We start from the raw sequence: 21714 nt of genomic DNA on the forward strand, positions 1-21714 counted from the left end.
TAAACAATGCTAAGATCATAGAAGAAAATGGAAATTAAGCTGACATTTCTTTTTGTTTTAGAATATTTCTATATGTTTTGTACTTTTTTGTCTCACATATATATTTCTTACATAAAGAAGTTTAGTTTTCCACAATATGTTGTTTCTGAATTCCAGTGAGTAATCACAAGCATTCATTCACTTTATTTTCTGGGCTGAGCACGCCGATCACTCTAAGTCTTTGTTATGACTCTCAGTGGAGTGGCAAACCCTGTGCAGTATGATAGCTGCTATTGGGACAGAGCCATGAAATTGCTCCAAGCCCATCCCGTGGTGTTGTGTTGATGCCTTCACGATCTCTGCAAAGTGGGAGCTGGGGAGAATTTATCAACATGCACACACATTTATTGTAATCCTCTATTAATTTACCAGGCAATTGATCAAAATCATCCTTAAACTGTAACTGCTCTTCTGAATATTAAAATAATGGTGACTTGAGAGTGAGTCAATTGGGATTTTGAAATTATCAGGGTGGTTGAAAAAGAGTAAAGAAGACAATATATCCTTTTTTTGCCACAGTTGATCATTTAACAAGTTGATTCATTAAAGCACTACAAATATATTAATGGACATCAATTAGCTATAATTTTGAATGCTAAAATATTTAACTTTCAAGCTAAAATATATGTTTTTATATATATATTATATAAATATAGGTATTGTATATACATATTATAAATTATATAGTTAAGTAATATATATAAAATTTTGGGGAGGAGTGGTGGGGAAGACTGGCTCTGAGCCAACATCCATTGCCAATCTTCCTCTTTTTGCTGAGGAAGATTAGCCCTGAGCTAACATCCATGCCCATCTTCTTCCACTTTGTACATGGGACACCGCCACAACGTGGCGTGACGAGCAGTGCAGGGAGACACGCCTGAGATCCGAACCTGCAAACCCCAGGCCACTGAAGTGGAGCACAAAAACCCAACTAGTATGCCACTGGGCCAGCCCCCATATATTTTTTAAAATTTTAATGCTAAAAATATGTATTCTGCCATAGTAAATAAAAGGTCATTATATGATGTGTGAAGAAGAAAGATATCACCATAAAATATGAATATTTAGGTTTAAAAGTTTATTTAATTCTTCATTTTTCTTATACTCATAGAGTTATTATTTGGAGGGATTCTGTTCAAATAATATTTACCTCGAAAACAAATATAGGATTGTGCTTACCTATAGAAAAGGGAAGGAACTAGAATAACATATTTCATTATACTAGATCCTAATATTTAGTAAAACATTAGCATATATTATTAATCATATGCTTCTCTACAAGCAAATTAACAGTTTCACTCTTCTTTAATACAGTACTAATTAAGTTAAAAAATAGAATCCTTGAAGGAAAAGCATATACTTGCTTACCACACAATGTGATTTAATTTTAGGACCCATGGGTATGCATGTCATTGCTGAATTATAATTTTGTACTTGTTCTCTGATTTTTCCCTATGTCTTACCCTCCTCCTCCTCTGGTGCTCTCAAAATACAGTACCTATCACAATAACTACTAGTAGGCCAAGTAAAACCTTTCTATCATGATACCATTTCTTGTAGTTATTTGATTTATTGAATTATTATTCCTAATATATTGTAGTGTTACATATTATGATTATGTAAAATAATTCTAAGAAATGCATAGTGGTTTGTTTTGTTTTATTTGTGAGGGAGATCAGCTCTGAGCTAACATCTGCCAATCCTCCTCTTTTTGCTGAGGAAGACCGGCGCTGGGCTAACATCCGTGCCCATCTTCTTCTACTTTATATGGGGCATCGCCACAGCATGGCTTAACAAGCAGTGCGTCAGTGAGCACCTGGGATCTGAACCAGTGAACCCGGGGCTGCCGCAGCCGAGCACGCGCACTTAACCGCCTGCACCACCGGGCCAGCCCCTACATAGTGTTTTTTAAATAAATACTTTCATATGTTTCATTAAGGTGAAAGCATGCAATGCATATACATTTAAAGATAAAGATGTTTATCTTTAAGCTTCACATTGCAAATTATACTATATATATATCTATCTTTATAGATAAATATGGTAGAACTTCTAAATTTAATTTAAAAGTTTGGTACATAATCAGGAAAGCATGAATGTTTTAAGATCAATTGCCTGTCACTGTAAATATTTATTTTAAACAGTATTCATATGTCTGTTAGGTAGTTACGATTTCATCGGCTAGAATGATCTTGAGGAAATCACACCCGACTGCTCTTGGGGAAATAGAAACAGCTACATAATATAGAGATGGCGCTCATTATATCTCATTTAGCTAGCATTTCTCAGCTAGCATTTCTCTTATGTATTGCTTGTTGCCAAAATAAAATGATAATCACAAGAATAGAAATCAAAAACATAAGAAAACTCATTTTTATCATCTCCAACACATCACACTGTTCTCATTTTCACTGCTGTTGTTTTAGTCTTTGTCTGAATGTTAATATAAATTATACAAAACTGTAATTATAGTTTATATAATTATAATGATACACTTATTATTATAATTTCCGTTTTTGCTTTTTCACACATTATATATTTGATATGTTTTACATTCATTCAACACTCTACAAACATTTACTGGGTGTTTACTATGTTCCATAAATTGCTGTAAATGAGGTGGTCAAAGATTAAGTTAAGTGTTTTTTTTTGCCTTCAAGTAGCTCCCAGTGTAATAGGGAAATTGACATGTAGATGACATGCAAATTTTTTATAACAAAGGCTATATTGTAATATACACATTGCAAAGGTGATGAAAACTAGAGAATAATCAACTCTGCCACAATATTTATAATTGCATATTTTTAAAGAGTGCTGCTTATGCTATTGAACACAAATAATAATCAAATAGCTGATTTTATAGGAACTGAACTGAATTACCATGATCCAATAATTACCATCTTTACACAAAATAAATCGGATATGTTAAACATTAGTGTCAGTATTTAAGAGATGAATAGTTTAAAGTAAGTTGCGGGGTGTTATGGACTGAATGTTTATGTCCCCCCCAAATTCATACGTTGAAACCTGAATCCCAATGTGATGATGTTAGGAGGTGGGGCCTTTGGAAGATAACTAGGTTTAGATGAGGTCATGAGGATTTCTTGCAAGCCAGGAAGAGAGCTCTCATCAGGAACTGAATCAGCTGGCATCTTGATCTTGGACGTCCCAGCCTCCAGAACGCTGAAAAATAAGTGTCTCTTGTTACGGTATTTTGTTATGGCAGCATGAGGTGAATTTAAGATGCGATTTTAATAATGGGATGCTTTCGGAAGGACTTTTTTAACCGTGTGTAGTGTACACTATACACTATGGTGGAATGCTCAGTATTCTTGAATCAGGAGTATTAATTTAGCTCTGCGGACTTGGTAAGTGCTCATCTAAGCCAGGAGCAGTTGGAGGACAGTGTATTCAAGCAACAGAACCACAATAGGTGGCAATGAAGTGTCACAGTTCTGTGTCATGGGATCCCCTTTGTTCATTGGGAAACAAAACCCCCTATTCTGGTGTGCCTAGAAGCTGAGCTAGATGACACTGAAGAGGGCAGCTCCAGTGTCTGCCTGTCAACAAGGCTGACAGGCATAAATGGGCTAGGTTCCCAACCATTCTCAACCCTGACGCAGAATTCCTGTCAAGCCAGAGAACAGGAACAAGATACATTGACAGATATCACCAACGGGAGGGTACGAACAATCCCCCACAGGCCATGTACTGTCTGTCACAGCTCTTTGAGGGAAAGCAAAGATGGAACTAGCAGGCATGGCAAATCTAATCCACTTTACTTATTAAGACATGGTCACCTGGGCAAACTATTTGTGTCCAAGAAAACTTTGAATTTATCTTCGCCAGAGTAAGTTCTCACTTCACTTCTCTTCCCCAACCTAACAAAATGTTTTCTCTAATTGGCAATATAGATATCAAAACCACATTTACTATAATGACAATAAATTTAATATGCAAGAAATAGAAGGATTTTTCTTTTCCAAATTAAACTTAGTTTGTATGTCAAACCATGTAAAAACATTTGCAATTAAAAAAAATTTCATAATTAAACAAAAATTTAAACAATGGGCTGTAGAAAACAGCCTCCAGGAGAAGTTGAGAAATGCTGATAACATATTGCTATTTATTCTTTTGTATTCTAACTGGATTAAAGATCTATCCTTTCTTCCAGTATATTTTAGTACAAAAGGAATTTCTTTTTCTTTAGGTAAAAATGAAGTGCTCAAAGTTAACAATGCAAAAGATTTCATTATTTTTATAGAAGAACTATAGTTCTTGAATTATATTCTGAATCTGCATTTGCTGTTGTATGTTGAATAAAATTTCCAAATCCTAAATACTGTAGATGAAAGTCTATGATCCTTTGTAATAATTCCAACAGCACATACTTTAAAAAGAATTCCAAAAAGTGGATATGAGTATAGCTGTTGTTTAGTTATAATTTATTTACACTTTGATTTCTTTTGTAATGTGATTGCTTTATTGCAGTATAATATCCTCTTCAGATAGTGTTGTTCAACTTCTTTTCATGCATGGAGAAATAAATGACCTAAAACTAAAACACTAAATGACTTTTCTTTTCATAGTTTTTACCCTTTTTATATGCAACAGAAAGTATATATATATTTGCATCCTCCAACACCCAAAAATAATGGAGGGAAAGACAACAGAATTTAAAATCAATAAAAAATGTTAAATTGGCATAGCTTTCCATTTTATAATGTTGAATAGGTAGAAAATAAAGTAAATAAAGCATCTTGGTTACTAGTTTTGATAAATATAATACCCTACATTTTCACCTTTCAATTGATAATTTATTCATCACGTAAAGCACCTGGGCCTCAATTTAAACTCTATGTCATTTAACTTATTAAAATAAAGTTTAATACCTTTATTAAGAACACCATCTCTCACTCACTGCAATTTTCACATGTTTTTTTCCCTTGGAGGAGAACTAAGTAAGTGGGAAGAAATTATTGGTAATAGTGTTTCATTAGTGGAATGGTAGCAATGTCACTTACAAGAGATAGGATTTGATTTCAGAGTTTCTACTTTTCATGTTAGTCTTTTTAGTTCTTCAATGTGGTTATTGATATTTTTAGTCGGTAGGAAATTTGAAAGATAAAATTAATCTAATATATGTGCACATAAAAAGACCCAGATGGGGCCGGCCCGGTGGCTTGGTGGTGAAGTTTCTGGGCTCCACTTCGGCAGCGGCCCAGGCTTCGCAGGTTTGGATCCCGAGCACAGCCCAACGCTCCACTCATCAAGCCCTACTGTGGCGGCATCCCATATACAAAATAGAGGAAGATGGGTGTAGATGTTAGCTCAGGGCTAATCTTCCTCAGCAAAAAGAGGAGGATGGACAGAAGGTAGGGCCAATCTTCCTCACACACACACACAAAGACCAAATTTTATACATATTTATTTCTATATTTATTCTATAACTATACCTAAACATCTATTTTTACACAAAGTTATATGCTATTTTTTCTATGCCTCAGCTCCCATTTCCCTTTATTATATTCTAGTCAGCAGCCGGCAAGTTAAACTGGATGGTCATATCTTTTCCACTACCAGACTCTTATGTAGTCATTTTAACTGTTCAGTTAGAGAAAATAAGTGAAACTCAACAACAAGATCTGATTTAAGTAGGGTGGCCTGGGAACAAATAGTCTTCTTTTTTAAAGTTTCTGCATAATTTGTCACTATTATATGAAATGTATGATTTCTGTAAAACTTGAGTTACTTTGCCTAGGTCAATATACAAGGAAGTTAATTAGGTAGGAAAAAGTGGTTTCCTATGATACCTATGCACCCATTCTGGATGCAGAATTTTTCTTTTCTTTTAGAACGGTGCCCTGACTTGCTTTCCTGGTACAATCGAAGCTCTGTTAATGATTTCCTAGAATATTAGGGCACACTAGCTTTTGTCATTTCAGACAATTAAGTTTTATCAAATAACAACTACGCATAACATATTTGGCATTAAGCTATAAAGACCAAATTATCCCTAAAACAAAATACACCAACCCAGTTAGAACAATACTCTTCTTTTAGGACATCACTCTCATTTTCCTCCCTCTCACAGCAATTATCCTCATCTAAAGTTGTATAGCTTATTCATCTGTTTTTCTTTTTTCTGTCTTACCCCTACAGAACTTAAGTTCCATAAAAACAAAAGCTAACATATATTTTGCAACTTATTCTTGTAAGATTTCATACTCAAAAAACTTGCAACACAACAATGAGCTCTTGTATAATCTTGATCTAAATTAGCCAGTTGCTAACATGTTGCTCCATTTCCTTCATCAGTTATGCTCGTGCGTTTTTTATAATTCGATTCAAGCTATGCATTTTTGGCAGGGAAAGCACATAACTTTCTCTGATGTTATGTCATTCTCAGTACATCATATCAGGAGGCGTATGATGTAGGTTTGTCTGAATATTGCACTATATTAACTTTGGATTGTTATGATGGCAGCCACCAATTTTCTTTATAATAAAGTCTATTTTCCCCCTTTGTAAATTAATAATAATTTTTAGAGAGATTCTTTGAGACCACGTTAAATATCCTGTCTTCATTAAATTTTTACCCAAGAGTTTTTAGCTTCTTTTAATCAATGTTATAACTTCCTTATTCCAACTATGTATTTTAATTAGCATCTTCTGAGTTTTCCTATCTCTTTCATTTATTTATTCACTCATTTATTCATGAAACCATGAACTCATAGGTTCTTATTTTATGCAATGAGTTAAAATTCATTACTATGATTATTTATTTTAATGCTCAAAATGTCCTAGTCTTGGCCAATGGGAGTCTCACTAAGCTGATCCTTATGTTCTTTTGTCATGTACTCCTCACTCTTGGAACACTTCCTTATTTTTCTGGCATATCTTGACAAGATGTTCTAGGCATACCTTGTGTTCCTGGTCCCAGTCCTGAAAACAGCGATTTATCCAAGGAGCCTATTCTTATAATAAAGGATAACATTTAGAAACTAAGATCTTGGTGCAGATGTGGTCATTTTTTCTGCTGGGTCACTGTTTCTGGGAAAATCCAGCAGTCTAAACTAGGAATTTTAAAAAAATAAACATAAAATTAGTAGCACACACATATATAGTCGTTTCCATACCTGTCCTTTTGAACCTATCATAAACACCACCAATTCTAATCCACGGCACATGGAACACATGGTAATATCTAGTCTTCTGGTTTTCTCTGCGTATAACTCTCTTTGAGAGCAGCGATATATCTGGCATCTATTATCCACAATATATTTTTACATTTACTCAACCTTGTAATAGACAGAAAGTGTTTCAGAATTCATAACAAATAGAACAGTGAAAAACAGGCCTACTAATTAGAGATCAGTGTTTGCTTACAGATTTTCTTTGACGTAAAATTTGAGTACATTAAAATACTAATATCTCCAGTGTATAATTTCATATTTTTCACAAATAGAGCTGTATAACTCCTATCCAGATATAAAATATTTGATCACTCAAGAAAATTCCTTTGTTTCCTGTCCCTGTCAAACATCTTAGAAGTGACCATTTAAAAAAATTTTCTTCACCACAGATTAATTTTATCTATTCTAGAAATTCACCTGAAGGAAAATACATATTATGTTCTCTTTTCTTCCCAGCAATTTTGCACATCATAAAGTCTTTTAGAATCATCCATTTTGTTGTATGTACCAGTAGTTTGCTAATTTTTGTTATTGAGTAATAGTCCATTGAATATGGCACAATTAGCTATCCATTCTCCCGTTCATGGACATTTGTATAACATTAAGTAGAGTAACATTAAGTTTAGGAATATTATAACATTGTAGATAAAGTTGTTATGAAATTTCATGCATAGGTCTTTTTATGGACATCTATCTTTATTTCTTTTGGGTGAATATTTAGGCGAGTACCTCCTGGGTAATATTTCAGTTGTGTGTTTCCTTTATGAGAAAGTGCTCCCCAGCAATATAAAAGAGTTATAGCTGTGTTATATCCTCACCAACTTTTTTTTTTTAATTTTATTTATTTATTTTTTTCCCCAAAGCCCCAGTAGATAGTTGTATGTCATAGCTGTACATCCTTCTAGTTGCTGTATGTGGGATGCGGCCCCAGCATGGCCAGAGAAGCGGTGCATCGGTGCGTGCCTGGGATCCGAATCCAGGCTGCCAGCAGCGGAGCGTGTGCACTTAACCGCTAGGCCACGGAGCCGGCTCCATCCTCACCAACTTTTGATGTTAGTCTTTTTCCTTCTTGCCCTTCTAGTATTTGTGTAGTGGTACCTCATTATTATTTTAATTTACATTTTCCTGATTTAATTCATGTTTATGTGATTATTGGTCGTTTTTTATCTTACTTGAGGAAGCATATGTTCAAGTCTTTTGATTATTTTCTTAGTGGACTTTTTTGACATTTAATTATTGAATTGAGAGGATTTGATCGTACATATGACAAAAGTTCTTCATCAGATATATACTTTTTACAATTTTTTCTCTCACTTCATGCCTTGCCTCATTATTTTTTTAATAATGTATTTTGATGACAGGAAGTATTTAATATTTATAAAGTTTAACTTATCGATTGTGTCATTCATGGTTATCTCAAATAAATCTTTGCCTGCTTCTAGTTCATAACTTTATTCTCATATAGTCTCTTCTAGAAGCTTTATACATCTAGCTTTTACATTTAGCCAATGGTCCATCTCAAACTAACTTTTATGTATGATATGAGGTAGAGAATGTGATTTGTTTCTTTTTTTTTTTTTCCCAAATGGATATCCAAGTTTTCTGGCAACATTTGGTAAGAAACTTTCATTTCCCCATGAAATTGCTCTGACACTTTTTAAAAAAGTAGACTGACCCTATATGTGTGTCTATTTCTGTTATATCTCTGTTTACTTTCTTGCATATTACTCTATTTTGATTACTATAACTTTAACGTATACTTGAGGTCAAGCTTTGTTCCTCTTTTTTAAGAATATTTTAGGTACTTTGCATTTCTATACATATTTTAGAGTCACTTTGTCCATTTCTATTGAAAAACATCCTGGGGTTGTGATTTGGATTACCTTGAATCTATAGATCACATTGTGAAGAATGGACATTTTGATAATGCTGAGTATTTTGATGATAAATATAATATATATTTTCATTTATTTAGAACTAATTTTTCTCAGGAATACTTTTTCTATTTCACTGATTTGAGTTCATTTTGTATATGCAGGCATTTTGCATATCTTTTATTAAGATCATTTCTAAGTATTTTATTTTAATGATTCTTTTTTCATTTTTCCAACTGCTTAATGCTATAAAGCATGTGATTGATTTTTGCCCTTAAAATGTGTGCCTTGCCAATTTCACTTATTAAATCTAGAAGTTTTTTGTATGTTCCTTAAGATTTTTTTTTTAATTTTTTATTTATTGCAGTAACATTGGTTTATAACATTGTATAAATTTCAGGTGTACATCATTATACTTCTATTTCTGCGTAGATTACATCATGTTCACCACCCAAATACTAATTACAACCCATCACCACACTAAACGTGTCATTTGTGAATAGGTAGTTTTACTACTTCCTTTCCCATAATATTTTCTTGTATTTTACTGCTTTATTTCACTGGCTAGGCCACGAAGTCAAATGTCATATAAAACTGGTGAGAGGATATCTCCTTGTGTTTGATCTTGATCTTTGAGGAAGAGTGTGTTGTTAGTTGTAGATTTTGCCAGAATGAGTGTTTGTTGGGCTATATCTAGTTATTAAGTTATTGTCTACAGATATTCTGATTTATAACAATAGTAAATTGATCAGAGTATTACTATTTTGTTTACTCTTTTCTCTGTTTTGACATTTCTATGGCACTTTAAAATAGATTTTTTCACATGGATTTTTAAAGATATTTTCCAATTTGGGTTAGGCAGATTAGGTCAATTCATTATTAGCTGCACATTTACTGAAGTAAGAGTGTGGAAAGATCTGATAGTGTGTACGCATATAGGATACGGATCTGTGGGATGTGTACATGGGTGTGCACGTGTGTGTGTTATAGGTATGGATAGGCAAGTAAGGAAGACAGATATTGAGGACACCTTTATTTATTTAGTTAAGCTTCTAAGAACCAATTTTGGAAGATGTAGAAACACAAAAACATAAACCTTATTTATTTATTTTCTCCATTCTGGGTTCTCCTGACAAGACAGCAGGGTAATACACTCCTTAAGAAAAAAAATTATCAGATATGACGGAATTCTTAAATAAATGAGAGATGATCTGATTATTGATGTAGAAAAATCAATGAACCTCACAATTGACACATCACTTATGTTTTCTACAGATGTAAGGGATTATACCAGATATTCTCAGTATTAGTATTGTTTGTGCTGTGAATTTTTGTTGGCAGATGAGTTATTCCATATAATTCCTTACAACAGCAATTCTTCAAGGAAGTAATCCACATTGTCAACACCAGAAAAGGATAATTTTCTTTCTCCATATTTATCCCAATTAACTAAAAGTTCGTTATGAATTAGACGTGAAGATTTATATTTAGAAAAGTGAGAATATCACCTCATGCCTGTTAGAATGGCTGTTATTAAAAAGACAAGAAATAACAAGTGTTGGTGAGGATGTGGAGTAAAGGGAACCCTCACACACTGCTGGTGAGAATGTAAATTGGTACAGCCACTATGGAAAACAGTATGGAGATTCCTCAAAAAATTAAAAATAAAACTACCATGTGATCCAGCTATTTCACTTCTGAGTATTTATCCAAAGAACACGAAAACACTAATTCAAAAAGTTATACACGGGGGGCCGGCCCACTGGTACAGTGGTTAAGTGCACGTGCTCCGCTTTGGTGGCCCGGGGTTTGCAGGATCGGATCCCAGGCGTGCACCAAGGCACTGCTTGTTGGGCCATGCTGTGGCAGCATCCCGTATAAGTAGAGGAAGATGGGCATGGATGTTATCCCAGGACCAGTCTTCCTCAGCAAAGAAAGAGGAGGATTGGCATTAGATGTTAGCTCACGGCTGATCTTCCTCACACACACACACACACACACACACACAAAATAAAAGTTATATGCACCCCTACTTTCATTGAAGCATTATTCGTAATAGCCAAGACTTGGAAAAAACCTAAGTGCCCATCAATGGATAAATGGATAAAGAAGATGTGGTATATCTATATCTATATCTATATCTATATCTATATCTATATCTACACAATGGAATGTTACTCAGCCATAAAAAAGAAATCTTGCCATTTGCAACAACATGGATGGACCTTGAGGGTATTACGCTGAGCAAAATAAGTCAGATGGAAAAAGACAAATACCGTATGATTTCTCTCCTGTGTGGAAGATAAACCAACAAATAAACACATAGATACAGAGAACAGATTGGTGGTTACCAGAGAGGAAGGCGGTGGGAGGAGGGTGAAAAAGTTAAAGGGACACATGTGTAAGGTGACAGCAACTAGATTTTTGGTGGTGAACCCAATGTAGTCTACAAAGAAGTCAAAATATAATGATGCACACTTAAAATTCATGTAATGTTATAAACCATTGTCATCTAAAAAAAAAAAAAAATGAAGTGTGCAAGTTTAAAGTTTAGCCACTGTTTTCAGAACCCCTGCTCTTCGCTCTCACATTTTGGGAATAGCTGAACGGAAGAGTCGTGAGGTTGTCTACAGAAAGAACCTGCCGAGTCTAAGCTCTGTTCCTTTCTCTGCTGAATAAGCACGTGCTAAGCTACTTGTAGCTCACCACCATCCTTTTGCATCCTTTTAGCTGTTTGACTTATCTCCACAACCGCTGATATTCTTTATGAGAATTTTCGTTGACTGAAGTGATACCTATTCCTGGGCACAGTTGTTGATAAACTGCAGGGCTCACCGTTGTTATAAACAGTCCTGGCACTGCTGATGACTCCACAAGTGTAGTTCACATTGAGTAGGAAGGATAGGAGAGGTGATGTCCATTTCCTTCATCTCTCAAGGGAGTCAACAGTAAGATTGCAGAGACCCAAAATGGATTCTTCTGGAAGCCAGATCCAGAATGCTCCATTTACGGTCCCATTATGCTTTATGTTTCCTAACATTGGCAGGAGGCTCAGGGTGCAGGTTTAACAAAGTAACTTCACTAACCTCAGTTCCGCCGCATTGTTCATAGGACAGTGAAAAATAATTAAATTTTCTTTATGGAAGCATTTTAGCAAACCCCTCATGAGTTCACTTTAAAAATAAGAATACAAAACCCTCAGAAAGAGGCGAAAGGGAAAAAAGTATTTTTTTAGAATCAGGAAGTTTCCACTTAGTCATACCTAGTAGCTTAGTTATTTCAATAGCTAAACTATCAACAGCTGTTAAATATTAACTATTTTTTATATTTATATAATGCTTCCCTTTTTAAAAATGAATTGACATTTTTGCTTTTAAAGCATATAGACCAAAGAAGATTACTCTGTTTATAGCTAACATATAGCCAATAGTTTGAATACACTTTGATTTTCAGACATTCTATTTTATTTATTAATTTTTAAAAATTATTAACTTGAAAACATAGCTATATGTACTAGTTTGCCAGGGCTACCATAACAAAATACCACATACTGGGTGCCTTAAACAACAGAGATTTTATTTTGTCGCAGTTCTGGAAGCTAGATGGCTGCAGTCAATGTGTCAATGTTAGTGCTTTCCTTTGAAGCCTCTCTCCTTTGCTTGCACATGGCCTCCTTGCTGTGTCCTCACGTGGTCTTCCCTTAGTGTGTGCACATCCTGGTGTTCTTTTTTGCATCTGAATTTCCTCTGCTTGTAAGGACACCTGTCAGACTGGATTACAGTCCACTCTATCAGCCTCATTTTAACTTAATTACCTCCTTAATGACCCTATCTCCAAATACATTCATATTTCAAGCACTGGAGTTTAAGCCTTCAACATAAGAATTGTGGGGATGGGGCGCAATTTAGCCCATAACACTATGTTTATTTAAAAACTAGTGGCGGAAGGATGGTAACACAGAGAGGATGTCCACATTGCATGTTTCAGAAAGAAGCTACAATGAACAGCCTTGGAGGTGAGAGGCATCATTACGGATAAAACCTCAATTCCTTTTTAATAGTGCAGAGGGAGAACATGATCTGGTGAGAGAAACTCACCTGGCTAATTTATTCCTGGAAGCAAATGAGACAGAACTGAACAAGAAATCACATAGAAACTGCTTCTTGAAATTTTCAGGAAGCAGTGAGAGAGGACCAAAGAGACTTCATTTCCAAAAAATCCACAGTAGTCTCTCCTCTTTGGATGGAGAGGATTAAATACAAAACACACAAAACTCAGCATAGTGAAATTCTAGCCCCCCTGAACAATGACTGGTACACTTTCCCAACAAATGTCTCTGGCCATTTGTTTATCCAAGAACATGCAACAGCCTCCAAGGTTATTAACAACATCAAGATTACAAGGTACAGGCTATAAAATGCAAAGAAAAAGGGAACAGAAATGGCAAATAGCAGATGAAAAATATTTACCTCAAAATTTTTACCTGGGGGGGCCGGCCCCATGGCTTAGCGGTTAAGTACGCGCGCTCTGCTACTGGCGGCCTGGGTTCGGATCCCAGGCGCGCACTGACGCATCGCTTCTCCGGCCATGCTGAGGCCGCGTCCCACATACAGCAACTAGAAGGATGTGCAACTATGACATATAACTATCTACTGGGGCTTTGGGGAGAAAAAGGGAAAAAAAGGAGGAGGATGGGCAATAGATGTTGGCTCAGAGCCGGTCTTCCTCAGCAAAAAGAGGAGGATTAGCACGGATGTTAGCTCAGGGCTGATCTTCCTCACACACACAAAAAAATTTTACCTGGGGATAGATGAAGAAAATGTCTTTATAGAGTAAGAGCAAAAAAATAGAAATGCTTGAGCAGATAGAAAAGATTGCAATAAAAGGAGGTAAAACACAAGTGGGCAGAGCTCAAGAAAATAATAATTAAAATCATCAGAAAACAGGAGATGAAACTGAGATGGACACGGGAGATCAGACCCAGTTGAACACACAGCAAATGACCTGGAGAAGAGAAATGAGAGCAGTGAGTAAAAGAAAATAGTCACGACTATTTTTTAAGAAAAGAACATTTTAAACTGTTGAAGACAGGAAAGGAAATCTACCATACACATCAGCAATGTCCTTGGTTAAGAAAACCAAAACCAATACCATGGGGAAAAGAAATATTTAAAATTATAATTTGACAAAATTTCCCTAATTTAAACAAAGATTTGAATCTTCATATTGACATTACCTCTGTTTCTTAGGTGAATTTGACCAAGAATGATGAAAGCAGAGATACATGCCCATTTAAAATTACAGCATATAAATGATAAACAAAAAGTACTTTTAGGAGTTACATCAAAAAATCATGTCAATTATAAAGGTATAATGTTGGAAATATTAGGCTGACATCAGATTTCCTGAAGACACAATCACTGAAATGTCTACGAAGTTTATAAGAAACCAAAGGATGCATGAAAAGTTTTATACTCAGTCAAAGCATTTTTTGAAATATAAAAGTAGTAGGTAAACAATTTTGAATATGCAAAAACTTAGAAAATGTTCCCAGGAATTCTTCTGGAAGGATATCTGTCTAGAGGATAGGCTTCAGCAAATCTAAGAAATGTTGGGGAAAAAAATTCAAAAAGACTAGCAATAAGTATTAAAGATGATTTTTTTCTGGTGGGGAAAAACCTGAAAGAAATAATAAAATTCTTATGAAAGAATGTCACGTTTATAATATAAGCCCTGATGAAATCAAAATTATATATGCATGAATATTGCAGCAAAAAGGAGTTCAAGTTAAAGGTAAGGGAATTATGCCTATTTACTTAAATGCCTAGAGTTCAAATGAAGGCAAATTAAGTCACAAAATTAGAAGTTTATTGAATAGCACTGAGGTAAACACAATTTAATGTAATAAATTCAAACTGAAGTCATGGAATAGGGGGCAAGAAGAAGTATGCTAATTGCATCATTGTTCATAGGAGGGAATTAATAGAAACTATCATAAGAATTAGAGTTTTAAGGCATTATATTAAGTAAGAAGAGACAGGAAAACAAATATTGACTAAAAATATGTACATAGTGTTATTTCAAATCTTAACATAATGAAACAAAACTAATATCAATTATCTTTCAATTTAATATATAAATGAGTTGAATTCACCCATTGAACAAAATGCTAGTTTTCAGATTAGACCATAAACCAAAACCAACTCAGTGCTCTAAAAGAGAGAGATCAGTAAAACAGAATAACTTAGAAAGCATGGAAAATAATAGAATGGAATATTGTGTACTAGAAAAGTGCTAAGTTCAGGAAACTTGAGTAAATATGAAATAAGTGGTATAATTCATAGTGAAGATTAGAGACTTAACTTAGTATCAATATTCCCATAAAAAACTATAGAAAATATAAAGACTTCTAAAGGAAATATAGAAGTATATTGATGATTGGAGAATTTATTTCTCTCCTCTCTTTTCATGATAGATTAAGGGATGAGGTTTTATAACTCAAATACATAATTAATAAAACAGATTATACATAAAACACATACAACTTTTTTTTAAAAAGCCATGGAACATTTACTAAAATCAACTATTGGATGACAATGAAAATGTCAAAGCACTAAAAGTGTAACTTGATTATAAAATCAGAAAATAAACAGCTTCTCTCATCTGGAAATTTATGGGAAGAAGAAAATAACTCTCTTAAAACCATTTGAGGCAAAGATGAGATCCAAATTTTAACTGCAGAATATCTATGAAGTGATAATAATGAAAATATACAACAAAACACACATATGAGATCCAGCTAAAGCAATGAAATAAATATATAACATACATATGAGATCCAGCTAAAGCAATGAGATAAATATATATGTGTGTCTATATGAATCTATAAATATATATGGAAGAATACAAATAAATACATTAAATTAATAAAAGCACCAACTCAAAAGTATTTAAAGAATAAATCAATAAAGTTAAGAGAAACAAAAAAAGTTAATAAGGATAAAATCTGAGATCAATGAATTAAAAAATTCAATTCACAAGTAAGTCTGTATGGACCTGAAGGACAAACAGAGGCAATTGGATTCATCATGGCCAAGGTTATCCTCAATAAGCCAGCTGTTAGCTGATGCCACAAAATGAGGATAGATGCTTGAGTGAGTCCAGCCGTGATTATCCAAGTCTGGCCAAAATCAACGATCATACTGCCCAGATGTCACGTAAATTATGAAAAACCCATAAATGGCTGCTGTGTGAATGGAGTGCTTTGTTACACAGCAATAGTTAGCTGATACAATACTCTTTTAACATTAAAAATTTGAACCTTGTGAAAATGTTATCTATTCAAAAATAACAATGCTTTTAAAATACAAATAGAAATAATAAAAATAGACCATTTTTTCATCTAGCATATGGGAAAAACAGTTTTTAAATATTAATTTTCAGTATTGATATGCAAGTAGAAAAAGAAATAATCATGAATATTGTTTAAAAACCTGCATTTTAAAAATAATTCTGTCCAAGTATTTTATATAGCTATAAAAAAATATGAGAATCTTATATAACCTTGTAACTAGAAATACCACTTATAATTTGTCTAAAGAAAGTAGTCTTTGATGCTTATAAAATCATAACTATAAAGATTTTCTTGATATACATATTTTTGACAATGGGAAATATATGTTATTAAGAATAAAATACTAGGGGCCAGCCTGGTGGTGTAGTGGTTAAGTTCACATGCTCCGCTTCGGCAGTCCAGTGTTCGCAGGTTCAGATCCTGGGTGCGGACCTATGCACTGCTTATCAAGCCATGCTGCGGCAGGCATCCCACATATAAAGTAGAGGAAGATGGGTATGGATGTTAGCCCAGGGCTAATCTTCTTCAGCAAAAAGAGGAGGATTGGCAACAGATGTTAGCTCAGGGCTAATCTTCCTCACACACACACACACACAAAAGAATAAAATATTAAATGCCAAATGTATATACTTTGACTTTATAGGTAACAGGCAGGCAGTTGGCTAATAAGGTGTCCTTAGATTTAAAAAAATCTGCATTTTTTAAAATTCCCATAGTCACCTGTTAAACTGTTTGAACTTATGCATTTTCATACATCCAGTTTCCTCCTCAATTTAGTCTCCAGTAAACTCAACTAGAATTGACAATTTTACTTCCCTAATCCATTCAGATTGTGAGCCTCTTGAAACATAAAAATTATTTTCTATACCACTTAAAAATTAATTTCTATACCACCATCTGGCAAAAGAGTTAGTACACACTAAGCATTACATAAATGTTAAATGAATAAATGGAAAATTAAATTCTAAAGATGTTCAAAAGAAGAACAGATTTTCAGTTCACTTGGTGATAGGAAATTGAATAAACGAGGTAAAACCTACATTTTAAAACTGATAAAGTTTATGAAAGTTAAATACCAGATTCATGATAATGATGATAATAATAATAACTATCAAGATGGAGCATTTACTAAATGTCAGGCATTATTTCAAACGTGGCATATGATACCTCACTTAATTGTCTCTACAATTGTGTGTGATAAGTGCAAGCTGCAAGCATCAGATTCGTGTTTCAGATGAAGAGGCTGTGGCAAATGGGGATTTCAAGACTTGCCTAAGGTGTCACGATGTTGTGATGGAGCTGGGGTCTGCACCCGAGCAATCTGGCTCTAGCATCTGCATGCTAAAATTCTTAGAAAGCATTTTAGACTGTGGGGTAAAGGAGTAAATTAGTGTGCAGAGACACAAAAGCATCAGGTGTATGGGGAAAGATTTTAGCAGATTCCAGAGGTACTTATTGAGTATCTACTTGATGAGACACACAATTCTATTTACCGGGTACTACATGTAGGATGTGATAAAATACAAATTAGAAAGGCAAATTGGAACCACGATTTAGAGACTTTTAAAAACTAATAAAATGAGAAGGCATTTGAAAATGTGAGTGAAGTATCCAAACGCATTATGTAAAATTATGCTTACCTAGAAAATTTGCATCTGCCAAAAAGTAAAAATCGCACATAGATTAAAATTAATTTAATATTTTGAAGATTTCTGGGAGAAGTAAAGAGAACAAACTGTGTGAACAGATTGGGGCATCTGTTGAACTTTTAATTAAAGCTTTTAATTTTGAATTTTATGAACATGTTTTTTTCTCAATATTTTTCCATCGTTCATGTGTTTGCACATCTGTTTGTTATCTACTTTTGACACTAAACATAACACAAATATTGAATTAAATTACAGAAGTAGATCACATATAATACATTTATAAATGTCATTTATACCAAATGTCAGGGAAAATGAAGTGAAAGAATGTCTTGTTAAGTTAATTATATGCCTTGCATTTTTATATTTGATTAGTATGCAATGTTAATAAAGATGTAAGTTAACTGGCAAGTAAGTTAACTGGCAAGTCAACTATCTTGTCTTTTTTTTTTATAGGGGTCTATGTTTTTAAAAACATTTCTGACATAAGTAAATGATGGCTAAAACCAAAGGAAACTAATTAACTAGGCTTACATGTGACTGGAGTTTTTTTTTGCAACTTAACCATGTATTTTAAATAATCTTCATTTGCTCAGTCTACGATTTTTTATTCAGCACTAATCGTCATCAGACACTTGTTTCTGGGTTCTGGTCCCAGTTCTGATATTTATCAGCATACAGGCATTACTGGTTAAACTCTCAATTGCAGTGTAATCCTAAATAAGTAAGTTGAATATTCTGAGCTTTGGCACAATTTTGTGTAATATAGGAAGATATTACCCATATTTTCATGTTGAGATGATCCTATGCGTTGAAATATCTGAAAATGCTTTGTTAAGATGAAAAGTCTGAATATGGATGAGATTTTCTTAGTAACAGTAATATTGTCATGACAAATTTGCTTGTGTTCATACATTCCGAGAGCCTTGCAGTCAGGGTGTTTATTCTGCTGACATTGTCACATATCCAGCTTGAAATGAAAGCATAATAGTTCCGTTCTCTACATTAATACTCTAATAAGTGAATTTATAAACATAAATTTATAAGCCTTTATTACATAGATGATATTTTGTTCTTTAAAACACTGCCAAAATATACTAGTTCTTCTATTAATCTGATGTCTAAAAACAATTCTTATAAACTCTTTTTAAAACCTTGATATTTGCTGGGAAAGAGTGGCTATTATGTCATCAGTGCGCTAACTATGCTAGAGGGGTCTCCAATTTGGAACTTCTCATTTACAAAATGGTTCCACGCAAACTATTGACTTCAGCTGCATTTTGATGCTGACAGTCTCCCCACCAGGGAAATGTAAAAATACGATGTGAACATAATAGTGAACGCAGCATAAAAATTGCCACAGCGAGCACCTTGTCAATCGGACGCTGACAGGCCAGACATATTGACGGGCTGGTGCTGGCAGAAAATTAAGCAGCCAGGACACAGAGGCAAGTGCAGGTAGATAATACAATCCACATGTTCTACTTCTTTCTTTAAATTATGCACCGATCTGAAATGACTGCTGCTTACGATTGTAAGTCTAACTCACAGTGACTGTAAAATGGAAATTGCCTGTAAGTCCCTCCTAGAAGTAGCAATAAAGTTACATTCAGCCTAAGGTGTTTGAAGGAAAATTGCTGTCACCAGTAATAGAATTTATAGCTATCTTTGACATTGGAGATAAATCCATGTTTTTTGACTTTGTGACCATTGAAATATAAAAATTAAACCTTTTAACCATGGTCAGCCCTTTTGTACTAAATGATAAAAGACAGTAATGATTGGTATCAGGAAGCTATGTCTAACTGTCATTTCTTGGGGGCAGAAACAATTTTTAAGCATGGCCAAAGTTTTATTTACAGTTAATTGGATACTCCATAGTAAAGACATCATTAATTGATTTATGAAAAGAGCTTCTAGAGGCCCACGGCTCAGCTTTGTGCTTTTGGTCTGAGAGTACTTTGCTTTTATTGTTGTTGCTAATGCATTGGATGAGGACACTTTTGTTGACAATAAGCTTAAAAGTCATTTACTTTACTTTGCTTACATGTTCGTGGAGGATGTTGGAACAGAATTGTGCTGAATGGCTTGGCTGCAAATCAAATACAGCATCAAATGCTTCCTTTTGAATATTCAGGGAATTTATATGGAGTAATAAACATAACTGCTGCTTAAGCCTCCATTGAAAGCCTGAGAATACTATCATTTTAAGAAATTATGTCCTATAAATTAGCATTAATTAGTTTTACTATGGCAAAATGAAATAGACACCTGAGATGATTATGCAGCTACTGTATATATTTTTCCTCTTTCCTTAAAAAGGGATTCTAGTTAAAATTAGGGGTAGAGATTAGACAGATTATTTAAATTTTTTTCCAAATAAAAGCATGTCAAAGGGAAATCAGAAATACCTGTAAGAATGTATCCAAAATCTGAGTAATAACCAGGAATAAACAAAATGAATGTTATAGGTCTGATTTTAATTTTGAGTATAACTTTTATAAACCTCCAGATATTCTTAAAAATATTCATATTGGCCTTTGAATCTCATACAAAATGTTTCAGTCTCCCAGAGGGAGAAATATGAAAATAGGGAAGGATAACAGGGCACATATTTATTGATTAGAATTCTACAATGCTGGAAGAATTGAAAAGAGCACACAGGGGCTTGGGACATAGGAGTAGAGACAATTCTTAGCTTCTGTACAATCCACACTTTATTCCTTAGTAATTGATACCCTTGAATAGCTATCTTATATCGTATTTGAATTAATGACTCTTCTGTGCTATTACACAGTGACACCACCAGACAATGATTGAGTTGTAGAAGCATCTCCTTCTTTACTTTGACAATAGGACGTAAACAAAGTGTTTGCTGATTTTATTGTACTTTGCCTGTTTTGCTTTATATTTAAATATATATATAAAGAGAGGAGGGAAAATGGAAATTCTAATGCATATTGATATCAGCCAACCCTCAGCTTTACAAGTTTAGATATGGACTGTCTTGCCATGTTTTCAAATGCAAAGGATAATAAAATAAATTTAAGACCTTGTATTTCATCCTGAGACTATAGAGCTGAGATTTTCACTTAAAAAGTGAAGTGTGAAGTGTGAAGTGAAGTGTGTCAGTGTCATTGTATTGTTAACTCTCAGAAGATGGACTTCCCCACCCCCCAAAACAACAACAAAAACAAGAAGGAAAAAAAAAAAACACACATAAGATTGTTGTTCAATGTTCGCATATTTGTCTTTGTTTCAGAGCACTTAATATATAAATATGAAGATTTTACATAAATGAAATTACTTAGGATTTAAAAATGAAACAATTTGTGTAAAATAAAGGGGATACGCAAATCAAGGTTTTTTTTTTTAGATTAGCTATGAAACCGTAATATCTTTAAAAGTATCTTCACATCATCTTCTCCTCTGTGTATGTGTCAAATATCTCTCTCCCTTTTATCATGACATTTGCCTCTGGATAACCCAATATAATCTCCCCATCTCGGAAACCTTAATTTAATCACAACCACAAAGACCCTTTTTACTTACAAGGTAACATTTACATGTTCCAGGAATTAAGACCTGATATCTTTGAGGAGTTA

General features: G+C 34.0%; 1 long non-coding RNA gene across 1 annotated transcript in view; it reads left to right on the top strand.

The window, feature by feature from the left end:
- LOC131396838 (uncharacterized) overlaps nucleotides 1-21714 on the top strand; it is a 79481-nt gene that overhangs the window by 33703 nt on the left and 24064 nt on the right. The window lies entirely within an intron of this gene.

The sequence above is a fragment of the Diceros bicornis genome, chromosome 3, assembly GCF_020826845.1.
Source record: "Diceros bicornis minor isolate mBicDic1 chromosome 3, mDicBic1.mat.cur, whole genome shotgun sequence".
NCBI classification, from domain to species: domain Eukaryota; kingdom Metazoa; phylum Chordata; class Mammalia; order Perissodactyla; family Rhinocerotidae; genus Diceros; species Diceros bicornis.